The sequence below is a fragment of the Palaemon carinicauda genome, chromosome 43 (assembly GCF_036898095.1).
Source record: "Palaemon carinicauda isolate YSFRI2023 chromosome 43, ASM3689809v2, whole genome shotgun sequence".
NCBI lineage: Eukaryota > Metazoa > Arthropoda > Malacostraca > Decapoda > Palaemonidae > Palaemon > Palaemon carinicauda.
This window is the reverse complement of record NC_090767.1, coordinates 35,849,812-35,864,811: the sequence shown is the minus strand read 5'-3', so window position 1 is coordinate 35,864,811 and position 15,000 is coordinate 35,849,812. Positions and strand designations below refer to the sequence as shown.

The window sequence follows — 15,000 nt, the reverse complement described above, 5'->3', positions numbered from 1 at the left end:
AGGAATCCTAGAAATGGGATAGTGAAATCATGATGAGTCCACGGGGATTAAAATTTTGAGCATGTGATGGCATTTATCACTTTGAAAAACTGTTTGGATTACATCATATATCTAGCATATAAGCTTGCAGAAGCATGGAATTCGGCTTTCAAACAGTATTTCACATGGTTGACAGTGTTCCACAAGATATCCTAACACTCAGAGATAAGAGTGATGTTGAGTTTTAGCAGCGGTACATCAATGAAGAGAAAGACATTTCTGAGCAAGTTGAATCAACTTAAACCATGCCACTCACCACTCGAATTCAACGGCAACCTAGTAACACTGAGGCAACCACATCAATTGAATACTAAAAGTGCAAAATGGCGATCCAGCTCGTTGTCAACATTCACCAACATCAGAAGTATAAGTTTTCAGCCGAAGAATGTCAGCCTATTTCTAGCCTACTGCATCTGGTCCAAATAATTACAGCACAACGTTTTAGTTTGTTTCAAGACATCACCCCACAGATACTGCACCAAAAAGATGACCTACAAAGTTGCCTGTCACTTTGCAAGGAGCTCAGATGATGGGAAATGATGTGGTGTTCCGTCAAAGGTACCCATCCAGACACACTTTTGGATGCGTTGTCGTATGCAGATGCAGATGGTTAGCCTAACACACGTGCATTGTTGATCCTTTTGTGTGTTACCAGTCATGTCAGCCAAAGCTGAAAGGACATCCAACTGTCAGAGTAAAAGTTTGCGATGAATTCACATAAAAAAGCAAAAAGAGATGTCCAATTTGTATCTAACGTTTCAGTAATTTACTTTACTGATACACATCAGTCTTGTCTCCTAATTCATGAGAGAAAATGCTGTTTCACAAGAGCATAAATCTCTCTATGAAAAAGTTTGAAAAGAATTTCTATAATATCCTTGTGAAATTTCACAAACAATAAATTTGTGCAAACAATGTGACATTGTTTCAGTCTGGTGAAGTCATATATGATCAGTAATAATATCAATGAGTTTAGGATTCATTGTCAGGCCAAAGAAATAGAAAAATACAAGAGAAAGTAAATCTTTATTTGTTAAAGAGTACTTGATTCAATTTCTACTTTATGCTCCCTTTTTGGTAATTACTTTATCACAATCTGTTTTGCTTTAAACCACAAATATCAAATAAATATATGCAGTGAATCGCACTTTAAAAAAAAAGGCTTACTATCATGCTGCTCAAATATGGGCAAACACTAAAGAGAGCTCGTCTGGAAATAGGATATATAAGTTTTTTTTTTTTGATAACATACAAATGCAGAGTGGGTGTGCTCTTTAATGGTGTCTCAGAAATTATCTGACAATTTTCAAAATACTAAGTTTTGAATTGGCTCGCTACGCTCGCTCGTATTTATTCTACTTTCATACGTCTGAATCCGACCCCTCTCACTTTCAATAAATTCTGGACCCACCCTGAAAATGAGAAATATAATACATCTATGCATTATTATTTTTTCGTTATCATTATTGGACTCATAATGTAGTATTTCATTTATTTCAGCTGAAGAGATACGGCTTGTTTTTAGACAGCTTATTATGAGAGAAGACAAACAAATTTCCCTCTATGCATTAACACCGGAAGTGCACTGAGAGGGAACCACACAGTACTAGTTATCTCACCTTTAGCGACATTCAGAAAAAAAATAGCAAAACATCAACTTACATATGCTGAGATTTTTGCCAAGTTCCTTTCCTATAAATGCTATTACAGGACTTAAGACTTGAAACACACAGTTAAAGTCCTGACTTTAGTATCCCGTTGAAGGGGGGTACCATGTAGATCGTGTTGAAGGTATCATTACGTGGGAGACGTTTAACATGTTAAACAGGTTAGTTTAACATGTTAAACCGGTTTATCAGCGCGAGGAAGATTGACAGGCGAAAAAAAAACAATAATGTTGCACGGATGAAGATTATTATAAAGACGGTTATCATGATGATAGCCAGACTATAGCTTTTAAAGGAATATCTGCAAAGAATTATTAGGACTCTGGGAAAGTTAATTCCAATACAGTACTATAACCAGTATGATGAAGTGCCAGGAACATTCAACACATATTGGAACCTCTGGGAATTCCACCAGGAAATTTTGACTTTTACAGATGGAATGTCTAGATTTTTTTTCGTGGTTTCAGCATCATAGACAAAAGCAACAGTAACTGTAAATCATTTCAGAGGCCACAAAAGAAGATGTAACCAAAAGGTTAACTGTACCATATGAGTTATCTGTCCTATAAAAACTCCCATTTTCTTTGAATTTCCTGTACTAACAACTGTCCCAAATAATAAAGCTAAATGTTGCATATCTTGAAGGATTCAGTAAAGTTAGTAAATAAATAAACTGTTTTGTTAACTAGATGTTACCTTTTACCTCATATTTGGACTGAACTCTATAGTCTCTTTAAAAGGAAATCATGCTTAGCGGAAGATATGTTAATCGCAATTTGCCTTTTCAGAGACACCTGTTCAATCTAGTGTGTAAAAAAATCAAGTTCTAACAAACTTCCTAACCTAGAAGCTGTCCGTATTTATAGCATTTTATTCATTAAAATTATAAAATGAAAACGAACACTATTTCCCATTAATTATAAGTAAGAGAGTTTTCTCACCTGGTAACCAATGAAGTTGAGTTAGCATTCCTATTTTCATTTCTTTCATAACCCTTATTGACAAGATTGTATATATATATATATATATATATATCTACATATATATATATATATATATATATGTAGATATATATATATATATATATATATAATATATATAGGTGGTAGGACAATTGCGTACTGGACATTTGCCTCCCGGACAGTTGTGTCCCGGAAAATTGCATCCTCGGACTTTTTCGGCAATTTGCGTACCTGTACTTGTTTTTAGTGACCAGGTAATATTTGTTAAAAGATACTGAAGTGATTCTGTCTATCTTTATGTCTGTATGCATGTATATATGTATTTAAGTATGTATGCATGTATGTTATCGCTTAATTACAAAACTACTAATTACTGTAAATAAGATATATGGCATAAAACCACTGAAGTACAGAACTGAAAATTACTGTACTTAACTATCATTTTACTCTTTTGTTTACGTAGACCTTTTGAAAACAATTCCTGATTTCTCTAGAAGTAGAAGAGACATTTTGTTCACGGTAGTTCAACCTCAGTTATCTTTTTCATTTACTCCTGTTACATAATGGTGAGCTACTAAGCTATATATTTTTTTTTTCACTTGTGCAATAAATTGGATTTACTTAGCTCGTTCATGAACTTTGTTTATATAGTGATGAACTACTAAACTTTTTTTTATTTCACTTGTGTAATACATTGTATAATTTCATAAATTTCTAGATTTTCTTCTAACGAGAAATAAGATGGTCAATATTTGCCTCCCGTCATTGATTGATCAGTACAATTCCGAAAACAAATTGTCTTTCTAACGAGGAGTTGCTCATAACATACATACCTTTTAGGTATGAGCTTAAAAGTAGCTATCCTAAGTCATTATTAAAAAAATATGACCTAATCTTTTAGTCGTATAGAAAATTTATAGTGCATGTATATAGTGTTATACAAATTTTAAAGTTTATAAAGTTTTTAGATAATAAAACGTGTAGATGAAATATTGATGTCTATATATATATATATATATATATATGTCCTTTCGTGTCCAGTATGGCTAAAGGTATAATTATTGTCAAAGTGTGAAGTAGGAATCTAAATTATATGATGCCATTAAAACATATGCATATTCAGGGTGGATAAAGGTATAAATAAAATTACTGTGTAAAAGTATAGAGTAAAGGTACAGATAAGAAGCTTTATAGAATCAGTAAAACAGATATACAGTACAGGTACGCATATGTCCCGGGGCGCATATGTCCGGGGACGCAATTGTCCGGGACACAATTGTCAGGGACGCAAACTTCCAGTACGCAAATGTCCTAGAACCATATATATATATATATATATATATATATATATATATATATATATATATATATATATAGATATATATATATATATATATATATATTTATATATATATATACATATATGTATATATATATATATATATATATATATATATATATATATATACATATATATATATATATATATATATCTTAGGTAATTTTAAAATTAAAAATAATTTCAATATTTCCAAATAAATTATATAAATTTAAAATTTAGAGGCATTGCTGATGAAAAGATCTGGATGCTAAGGACACTCTGTCCTTGACTAACTTATAAGCATACTGTGAAGCATTTCTCTGGCAAAACAGAATTATATTCGTGTATAAAGAAAATTTCCATAATTTCAACAGTTTTCTTCCATAAAAATAGTATCTCTAATAAAAATAAACTTCAAATACTGTTGCCAGCCATCACGGTAAATAAAGTTCACAGAAACCTATATAGTTCATTGAAAGTACATTGTACTCACCTCCTAATTCACCTTTGATACACAAGAGCTATCCTCAGGGTAGAACGCACTCTCTAAGGTTTGGTATATTTCATATAGTTTTTTTTTTTCACTTTTTGGGAGCCACTTGTTCCTGGTTCATCACTTTTACCTGCAGTAAGGTTCTGAAATGCAAAGTAGGTTAAGTCTAAATAACTTATGACGGATAAGCAGTGCAACTTCTTATGTAAAACATATTTTTTCTTGCCAGCGTGATAAGGCATTCAGACGCATCATCACTCTGCTCAGTGATAAGGGCAAGATGTACTTGTAATTCTCAATTTACTTTTTGTCATCAATAGTACACTTTGACTAAACGGTTTGAGAGAAAGACAATATGATTTTTGCTCTTTTTTCATTATTAGCTTTTTTTTAAGAGATGAAGGAGCTTTAGTCTAACTGCTATCTGTTATCGCATACCCAGCGCATATTGTCTTCTGAGTCTGGGCACCTGCATTTTCTAACCTTTCTATTTCCCTAAAGAATATTAAGTACACCAACATGCCATGGCCACTCTACAAATAATGAATGTTAAGCTTTTTAACTGAATTTTTTCAGAATAACCAGGTGTTGCAGGAATCTTTATTACCCTATAGTACAGGTACCAGAATCTGTCTTCCCACACAGGAACCTTTGTCATTCCCGTTGTATATATTCAGGTTTTCTTCTTGGTGTTATTGGAACATGCCAAAGAATCAGAAACTCTAACTTCATACAAGATTATTCAAATTTGATTATGGTTTCATCGGAACAGACAAAAGAAGTGGGACATTAATGTGTGAGTCTCTATAGAAAGGGTTTACTATTTTTTTCATAAATTAATAGCACTCAATTTCCTAATTTCACCTGCGAGTTACAACTGCAGTATCCTACCCCTCCTTTTCCCTTCCATCTCCACTTCGGTGTTTGACAGTAGAATGTTCCTTTTACATCACAGCAATTTTCCCAAATAAATTTTATTGATTCCACGTTTTTAGTATATTATGGTATTCAAAGTGAGTTTATAATAACATGTTTTTTCTCATACATACTGGAATTCATCCTAATTGTGGTTGAAATATCTGAAAAGTTACATAACTATGCAGTGTGAGTCAAAAAAGAAGCTTCTGTCATTGACATAAATGGGTGTTGTTATTAAAATTATATTTACCATCACGACACTTTATATATTAATTCGTTAATATTATTTATTAACAAAACCTGTATGTGAGGGAGAATTGTAGGTTAGTGAATAAGTTTCAATTAGTAATACTTAGTAATTACTTGAAAACAATGATGGTATTCGGACAAAAATACTTCAGACGATTCAGCTATTAGGAAACTTTTCCGAGCTAAAAGGGCACCCCTCCGAGTGAGTTAATTGCACCCTATTAAAAAATTTTTGGGTAGTCTACTTTGCCTATTAAAAAAATTAAAATCAATACTATGAATATTTATGTAAACACCTTGTGATAGAAATATTGTATATATGATACAAGTAAATGATGTGACGGAAATGACAAATTTATAAAACAAATAATGCAACTACAAGACGGCGCAAATCTGCGTCAATAAGCAAATGAGTATATGTAAGATTATATGTAGGCATATGCTCTCCATTGGTAGGGATGGAACTATTCTGGACTCATGCATCCCATGCTGATGCAGGACGAGTCGCCCAGTCTGTATCCAGCTCTTATAGGAGATGCATTGTCTTAAATTATACTCCTTATAGAACAACCTGTATCTCATTGACATACTCCAGTCCTAAACTTCGAACATGGCACAGTTACGCGAATAGGCTCAGGGGATGGCCGACAATAACCAGAGGGATATCCGTGTTTAAGAAATATGTTTTCATAGCTGGACGCGTGCTACCCTTTTGTTACGACATTACATGTGGTCCAGATTGCATCAGTAATTTATTCTAAAAGCTTCTATGGTGAGATCAAAGTAGACATTTTTGAGGAAGGCAATAAAGACGCAGAATTGTTAAACGAAAGCCCTGTATGGAAATGACCACTGCCAACGGTAATTAACTCCACCATTACAAGGGTATATAAACTTCAAGAAGAGATTTTCCAGGGGAGATAGGACATGACATAAGACAGGAGAGGAACCATGTCCGAAGGAAATGAGAACCAAGTCCTAATGAGATAAGAAGCAGAGAATGCCAGAAGTCTGATAGAGCCAGATTCTAACCTTCCCTTCAGACAACAAACACCTATCTCCAAAATCCTGTTATGACTAAGAAAGAAATTGAAGCATCCACCCCTCACTGCTTGTGACGAAAAGAAGCCCACACTGCCTGCAGCCTGCCTTAGTTTAGTACTAATGTCGAATTCTTTGAAAAAAACTTTGGATGTTCCATATTTAGGCTACCCTTTCTGTGACGTCTTTGAGTCCAGTCATGGTGCCCGTTTCATATGAACCTTAAGCCACCCTTCTTCAGTGTTTTTAAGGTTGAAGTCTCCGTACCAGTATCGTCTCAGAAGCTGCAGAAAACTATTCTTTAAGTATTTCTACCCTTCTTACTGTTCCCCTTTTCTTATTGATGTTTTGATTGATTTCATTTGTCACTTGAAGTAAACGAATTAGTAACATCGATTTTCTTTATATAAGTTTTTAAATAATCGTTGTATATTTTCTTGGGTTTCTTTTTATATTCATTTTACATATTTCAATGGCTGTTGTTGGAAACCTTTATTTTAATTATTCTAAGAGCCAGTGTCGAGGGTAAAATAGTAATAGTGGGCGACCTAGTAGGATTTTCGACAACGTAACCAATTGAAACAGGGAGAATATAGAAAACAGAAGAATGATTGATATTACAAAAGATTTGATATCTTCAGGTAAACTTGTTGGTCATGATGGTGATGTTCTCCGTTAGCATGTTTTTAGTAGAGAGCAGGGAATGTATGAGAGACATGAAAGATCAGCTGAAAGAGAAAAAAAGATGAAAGACAGCGAGAAAAAAAATATAAACAGAGTAAGCAGGAGTTAGAAATAGCTCATTTAAAACCAAATCTGCAGGTAGGAGACCAGTAAGTAAACCATCAGGTAGCAGTCTAGATAGTAATTCTTCATGGAATGATGATTCTGTTAATTAAGGTATGGGTGTAGTGTTGATATTAATTCCAAAATTTGATGACGAAGATGTAACAAAATATTTCATGTCCTTTGAAAAGTTAATGAACAGAGTAAGTTGTCCAACCAAAAAGTGACTTTTTATTCACTATCAGTTTTAAGTGGAAGGACACTTTCTGTGTATAGTTGCATGTCTGAGGATAAAAGTGAGGAATTTGATACAAATAAAGAAACTGTTTTTAGTGCATACAGGTTAGTACCAGAGGCATACCATAAGAAATTTAGAAGTTGGAGAAGGGATGAGTGTAACACGCGTGTGGAATACAGAAAGAAGTTAGAAAGATCGTTTTGTGAATTTTTAACTTCTGCTAAAGTAGATACTTTTGATGATCTCAAGAACTTAGTTTTGTTAGAAAACTTCAAAGATAACATATCTCCAGACATTAAGCTATATATAGAAGATACACCGTGAAAAGTCGTTTACAGATGCAACAAGGTTGGTTGATGAGTACAGTCTTACTCACAGTTTAAATGATATCATAAAGAAAAATAATCCTTCTTCTAGTAAGATGCAACATAGTATCAGTAGTTTTAGCAAGAGTAATACAGATAAATATGATTATTATTATTATTATTATTATTATTATTATTATTATTATTATTATTATTATTATTATTATTATTATTATTAGCTAAGCTACAACCCTAGTTGGAAAAGCAAGATGCTATAAGCCCAAGGGCTCCAATAGGGAAAAATAGCCCAGTAAGTAAATAAGGAAATAAATAAATGATGAGAATAAATTAACAATAAATCATTCTGAAAACAGTAACAGCGTGAAAACAGATAGGTCCTATATAAACTATTAACAACGTCAAAAACAGATATAGTGGGGCAGCATAGCTAACATATTGTGCATTTTGTGATACAAGCACCAAATTTGGCACAAATGCACATTGACATATGGTGAACATTTTCAGATATTGAGCCACTCAGAATTCTCTATTCATGTCCGCCATATTGTAATTCAAAATATTCACCATTTGAAATCTACTTTTGTGCTTATCTGTGGATCTAAAATTGCTATTGACTCGATTCTGGTGCCTAAATGTAGGTTTTGGGGGGCAAGTAATCCGATGGTTATAATCTGCATTGCGTATTCTTTTACCACTGAGACGCCATATTTGATTTCAAAATGGCCGCAATTTGAAATCTTCATTTATGATTATCAGTGGGTCTAATGCTGCTTTTGACTCGATTCTGGTGTCTAACTTTATGTTTTGGGGGGCAAGGAATCCAATGATAATAATCTGCATTGTGTATCTTTTAGCATTGAGCCGTCATGTTGGATTTCAAAATGGCCGCCATTTAAAATATAGGCTACATTTGCGATTACCTTTGGGTTTAATAGTGCTATTGACTAGATTCTTGTGTCTAATTGTATGATTCGGAGGGGGGGGGGGGCAAGGAATCCAATATTTTAAGGGACAAAGATTCTCATGATACCAAAATACATACCATATTTTTACCTATGGACCGCCACTTTGGATTTCAAAAACGGTGCTTTACATTGCATGGCCGCTTCTCAATTTACGGTTTACATTATATGAGGATCTAATGATTTGATTCTGGTGGTGGTGTGGTGATAGTAATACACTCTTAAAATTTCCGTGTAAGGAAAACGATCAGTTGGGGCCAAACTCCATTTCGGGTAAAAATGACACAGAATAAGGTATAATAATAAGACCATTTCTCGGTCAGATCTGACCTTTTCTGTGTAAAATCTAACTCTATTCCGAGTCTTTTTTGATCCAGAATGGAGTTTGACCCCAACTGATCACTATCCGGGTCTGACGCGGAACTTTTAAGAGTGTAATTGTAGTAGCAGTTTTTGAGGCATTTATGATTACAGAAATGCTATATTGTGTCTTTTCAGGTTCATCGTGATGCATGCATGCCTGTAGACTGACTGTGCTGGTTCTTCTGAAGACAGTTCGATCACCATGTCCAAGAGGTTCACACTAGCTCATGCTGAGCGAACTTCATCAACACAACACCACTACTGACTGGAGGTTATGCATCATATGTCAAGAGAACAAGATGGAGACATTGACCAAACCTGAACAATCTAAGAAAAAAGACATTGGTAGTGGATACAGTTCACTCGCAGAGAACTTGATCAAATTCAGTGAACTTGGAGAGCTTCCATGATCACTCCAATTAGAAAGACTTGATGATGGCCATGGCATTGAAGGTGCGATGGTTGCACACGGCACACAATATCATCATACGTGCAAGCTCCAGTACAACATCACTAAACTACAGAGATCACAGATTAGAGCACTCAGGAAAGAAGGTCAGAGCGATGAGGAACAATCTTTATGCAAACGCATCAGGGCGCATTCACGTTCGAGTACAGAGAAGGTTCCAGAAACTTTTTTTTCTATGGACAACCTGCGGGGACTAATAGTCTTCGGAAAGCTGCAACATTCAAAATTGACAGACGCGTCCGTGCCTGTGCAAACCTTCTTGGTGATACAGTACTGCTTGGCCATCTCAGTGGTGGGGACACGGTTGCGTTGGACGCCCAATATCACCACAGTGCTTGATAGGACTTTACAAATGCGCGTGATCGGTCCAATCAACAGGACCACAGGACTCACATCAAGAGAGAGCAATGTCGGCAGTAGCCTTTGCTGAACTCGTCCTCTACATTGAAGAAACAAGACAAGATGAGGAGACAGCACCAGTATTTAGATTGGCCAATCTTGTCCACCTTTATCAGTCGAGAATGGAACAGCTCGGAGTGCAGCTCGATACGAGAGTCACTCCACACGACTGAAACAGAGACTGATATCTCAGTTTCCTGACATGCGAGCACACACCAAGGGGAGAGACATATTGATGGCATTTGAAGAAGATCTCGGTGCTGCTCTTGACAAAGCCTGCGAATTGAACAGTTATAGTGATGCAGTCCATCTTGCATGTGCTGCACACATTGTTCGCCGTCATATGTTTGGAGTAGCCAAGCCCTTCACAGGATTCCCTGAAGGATGTCAAGAAGAATCTGTGCCACCGTTGCTGCTTGCACTAGTCACCATGATTCTCGAGGGACCCAGCATCAAGGACCACACGGAAGACACTAACCCTGCAGCAATTACCCCAGCTCAGATACTGAAGTTCAACAGGGTCAAACACAAGCGAACTCGTGGCACTAGATCGTCCACCTGTGTTAAGCACAGTGTTGCACAAGAGACCCCACTTCCAACATACATAGGGATGATGTTGCATGCTCATACATGCAAGAAACAATTAGTCGATAGACTTTCACACGATGGCTGAAGCATCTCGTATGACAGAGTGCTCCAGCTCTCAGAATAGATGGGCAACCATATCTGCAAACAGTTTCACAGAGAACAAGTGGTCTGCCCTCCAAAGTTGGGTGGTGAAGTGTTTACAACTGCCGTTGTAGACAACATAGACCACAAACCCAGTGCAACAACATCAAAAGACTCCTTCCATGGTACCGGTATTTCTTTAATACAACATCCCTCATACACTGGTGAAGTAGTGGATCGAAGCATCATTGTAGCCGGAAAATCTGGAGATGCACGGTCCAAGACTGTCGCCCCTTTGCTGCACTATTATACTGACGTACCCCCATCACTAGCCGCATCAAGGGGTCGCCTGTCCCAGCTGCTAGAGTAGAATCATTGGCTAGAGGAAACTTCCAACAGCAGACTGATGAAGAATACAAATGGCTAGGCAATGTAAAACAGGTCCTAGAAGATAAAACTGGTACAGTAGACAATGAAAACACATTTCTGCCCCACGTTACTGCTCCCACTCTTCATGGAAAGTGCTCACACTGTGGCCATGATCCGCCATTCAATGGATATTGTGAAGAATGCAGTAGAACACCTAAATCCTGGACAGACACCAGTGATCACCTTTAATCACCCACTGTTTGCTTTGGCCAAGCAGATACAGTGGAAGTGGCCAGATAGTTATGGTGAAGACCACATAATGGTGATGTTTGGTGGTCTCCACATCGAGATGGCGGCACTGAAGACAAATTAACACCTTGAATGGGTACCAATCGTAAAAAATATTTCCCAAAATTACACTAATCAAGACACGCTAATGAAATTTTCAGGCATTATTAGCACTATAATAAGGCATATCCTCTGTAAGTTTTATCATCCTACAGGGAAAATAAAGGATTTTATGAATAAAAATGTGAAAATCGGAGCTAGCGACTTAAAAGTTATTTGGTGACCGGTGAGAAACTACTGTCTTGAATTGAAATTCGGTCTGTTATTAAGGTTTGTTTATCCACCTGGAACAAGCACACAAAGTTTTATCAAAGTCGAACAGTAAATAAGCACACAGCAAGAAAAAAAAACCAGCAATAACTTTAGTGAAAGCCAAGCCGATGATGGAGGGAAACCTAGAAATAAATATTCACCAAAAATTAAAATCTCGATTTAGGGAAAAAACCTTCTTTGTTTTTGTAGGTATTATGTCACTTGATAGCCTAAAACATCTAAATATTATATTACTTAAGGCATAAGAGCAGGACAAGCAAAGAAATACACCCCTCTCCCTAAAAAGAAAAAAACGAGAAATTACGATTTTTGTCTGATGACAGAAATATTGGAGATAATCTCATAGTCACCCCTGAACTAATTTTATTTGATGTAACTGATATTAGAAAACGACTTCAACCAATTTTTAAGAGGTAAACTATAAAAATTGGACAATTACTAATGATATTTCTTATTTTTACTATGAACATAAGGGGGGCGTTGATGACCATGGGGGGCATTATAGAGGCTGGAGATGAATTCTACACATATCTCGGCCTTCTGATAGGCAAAAGGAAGACTTTTAGCAAAAAAAAAAAATCAGCTTTGGAAGGTGGACCCTACCCTTAGGGACTGGCTGAAAGGAAGTGGTTGGGTGCTAGCACTGGTGCAAGCTGAGATTGCGACAGCGGGGTCAGCAGACTCATTCTTGCGAGCATCTCATGTCTTGCGCACTTGAAGAGCACATCAAGTGACTGCAGCAGCACTGTACATCCTGCAGCACCATGCCTACAACCGCTTCTGTTTGGGAGAAACCAGAGATGCAGAGGACCTTCCTGCATTTGAAGACTGGTGTCACCAGAGACGAGACAACATCCCCCAGTTTCGCTACTGGGCAACGGTGCTGGAACTAGAATTGTTGGTTCAAGTATGTGACTGTTCTCTCAAGCAGGGATCATTTGTGATGTACCTAGATGCTCTGACACAGCTGGTCCCCTGGTTTCACGCACTAGATAATACCGACTATGCTAGGTGGATACCAGTGCACCTGAAGGACATGATCGAGCTAACTACCAAACACCCAAACATAACCAGAAAATTCAGCGAAGGTCACTTCACAGTTAAAAAGACGCAGAGGGTGTTCTCCTCAATCCTGCCTGACCAGGCACATGAGCAGAATAATGCCTGCATCAAAGGAGATGTTGGCGCAGTTGGGCTTACTGACAACCCTAGTGCCCTTTGTCGCTGGATGGTTGCAGGACCAGAAGTTGCTAGGGTGATCGAAGAATTCCAAGACGGGAACCAATACTGTAGACGGCAAACAACAGACACACGCCATCATGATCAGACTCCAAGTGTACAGGCCTCATTTGTGAGAGATGTCTGCTCTCTCATTGGTGTAATAGAGGAGATGGGTAACCCATTCGAGGAGGAGAGCCAGGATCTAGTCGTACTGGATTCAAAGGACATTGCAGGTCCTGCTGCCGTGGAGACCGTGATGAATGCCAAGAAGATTGGCCAAGAGCAGTTCGAGGCTTTCACCAGAAAGTGTCTGTTGGACAGAACAAAGGCAGTGGACGACCCCATAACTCGTAACAAGCTGAAGTTATTCAGCCTTTCAACTCCAAGAAGCCAGAGCAAAGGTCAGCAAAGCTCACCTCCGTCAAAAATGACCGTGAACTCTTCGCACGCCTGTACATTGGCTGCCAGACGAGGGATGGAAACCTTGAGGAGTTCTTTCGTCATAAGAACCAGGCATGTCTTCCTGCACTGTCCGATGGTGGAAACCTCTTCACTGGTACCAGGAGTGATCTCATCACATGTTTGGAAGAAATCTCCGACGCTAAGACAGATACTCCTGTAACTACCAGTATAGTGCTTGATGGAGCAGCTATCGTCCAGATGCTGAAGCCGGCTGCATCAAAGGCCTTTGAAGAGTACGCACATCAGATCTCCATTCCATATATATCTACTAAGCTGCAAACAGTGTCACGCCTGGATCTGATCTGGGATACTTACCTTGCTGATTCACTGAAAGGTAGTACACGTTCAAAGCGGGGACAGGGCGTGCGGAGACGTGTGGCGGCTGCCGCATCCATACCAGGAAACTGGCAAAACTTCCTACGAGTGGACAGCAACAAGACCGAGCTGTTTAAGTTTCTCTCAACAGCTCTCTTGGATTGGTTTGACCAGGAGGACAAGCAACTCGTCATTACTGATGGAGAGGCAGTGCTTAACAAACCACTACTACCAGATCTGACTTCACTCGACCCATGCAACCATGAAGAGGCTCACAGTCGGATATTGCTGCATGCATCTCACGCAGCTAAGCACGGACAACATTCAATAGTCATCCGGAGTGTAGACACCGATGTTGTGGTGCTGGCAGTGTCCTTGGTACAGGAATTGCAACCAGAAGACAAACTATGGCTGGCATTCGGAACAGGCCGAAGTTTCCGATACCTAGCAGCATATGAAATAGCAGCTGGACTGGGACCAGAGAAGGCTCGTGCACTGCCAATGTTCCACGCTCTAACTGGATGCGATACTGTGTCAAGCTTTGCTAAACATGGCAAGAAGACCGCATGGGTAGTCTGGACAGTACTGCCAAAGTTAACCTAAGCACTGATGCAGCTGTCTTCCACACCAAGTGACATACCAAATGATGCAATGTGCATCATCGAGAGGTTCGTGATCCTGTTGTATGATCGAACCAACAAATGCATGGACATTGACAAGGCCAGGAGGAAACTCTTCACAAGGAAGAACAATGTGCAGCTGATCCCTCCAACAAAGGCTGCTTTAGAGGAACATGTCAAGAGGGCAGTATATCAAGGTGGACATGTGTGGGGTCAGATACTGCTGCCAGCACCAGAACTCCCACCACCAACAAACTGGGGTTGGTCAATGACTGGAGGACAATACACATCATACTGGACCAGGCTACCTGAGGCCGCTCACACCTGCATTGAGCTGGTTTCTTGCAAGTGCCAGAAAGGGTGTGTGAGACACTGCAAGTGCAAGAAGGCTGCCCTTAAGTGCACAGCCCTCTGTGTGTGTGAAGGGTCTGCATATGAAGATGAGTCCACAACATTCATTTACTTGTGGCAGTGCCAAACTGGTTAACAT

The 15,000-nt window shown here is 38.1% G+C and overlaps 1 long non-coding RNA gene across 2 annotated transcripts in view; it reads right to left on the bottom strand.

Moving 5' to 3' along the window:
* The window catches only part of LOC137633543 (uncharacterized), a 416,631-nt gene that overhangs the window by 399,132 nt on the left and 2,499 nt on the right, over positions 1 to 15,000 (bottom strand). For both annotated transcript variants that reach the window (XR_011042261.1, XR_011042262.1), the window contains exon 2: positions 4,483 to 4,625. This is a non-coding gene — a long non-coding RNA (uncharacterized lncRNA). The remainder of the gene's footprint in view (positions 1 to 4,482; positions 4,626 to 15,000) is intronic.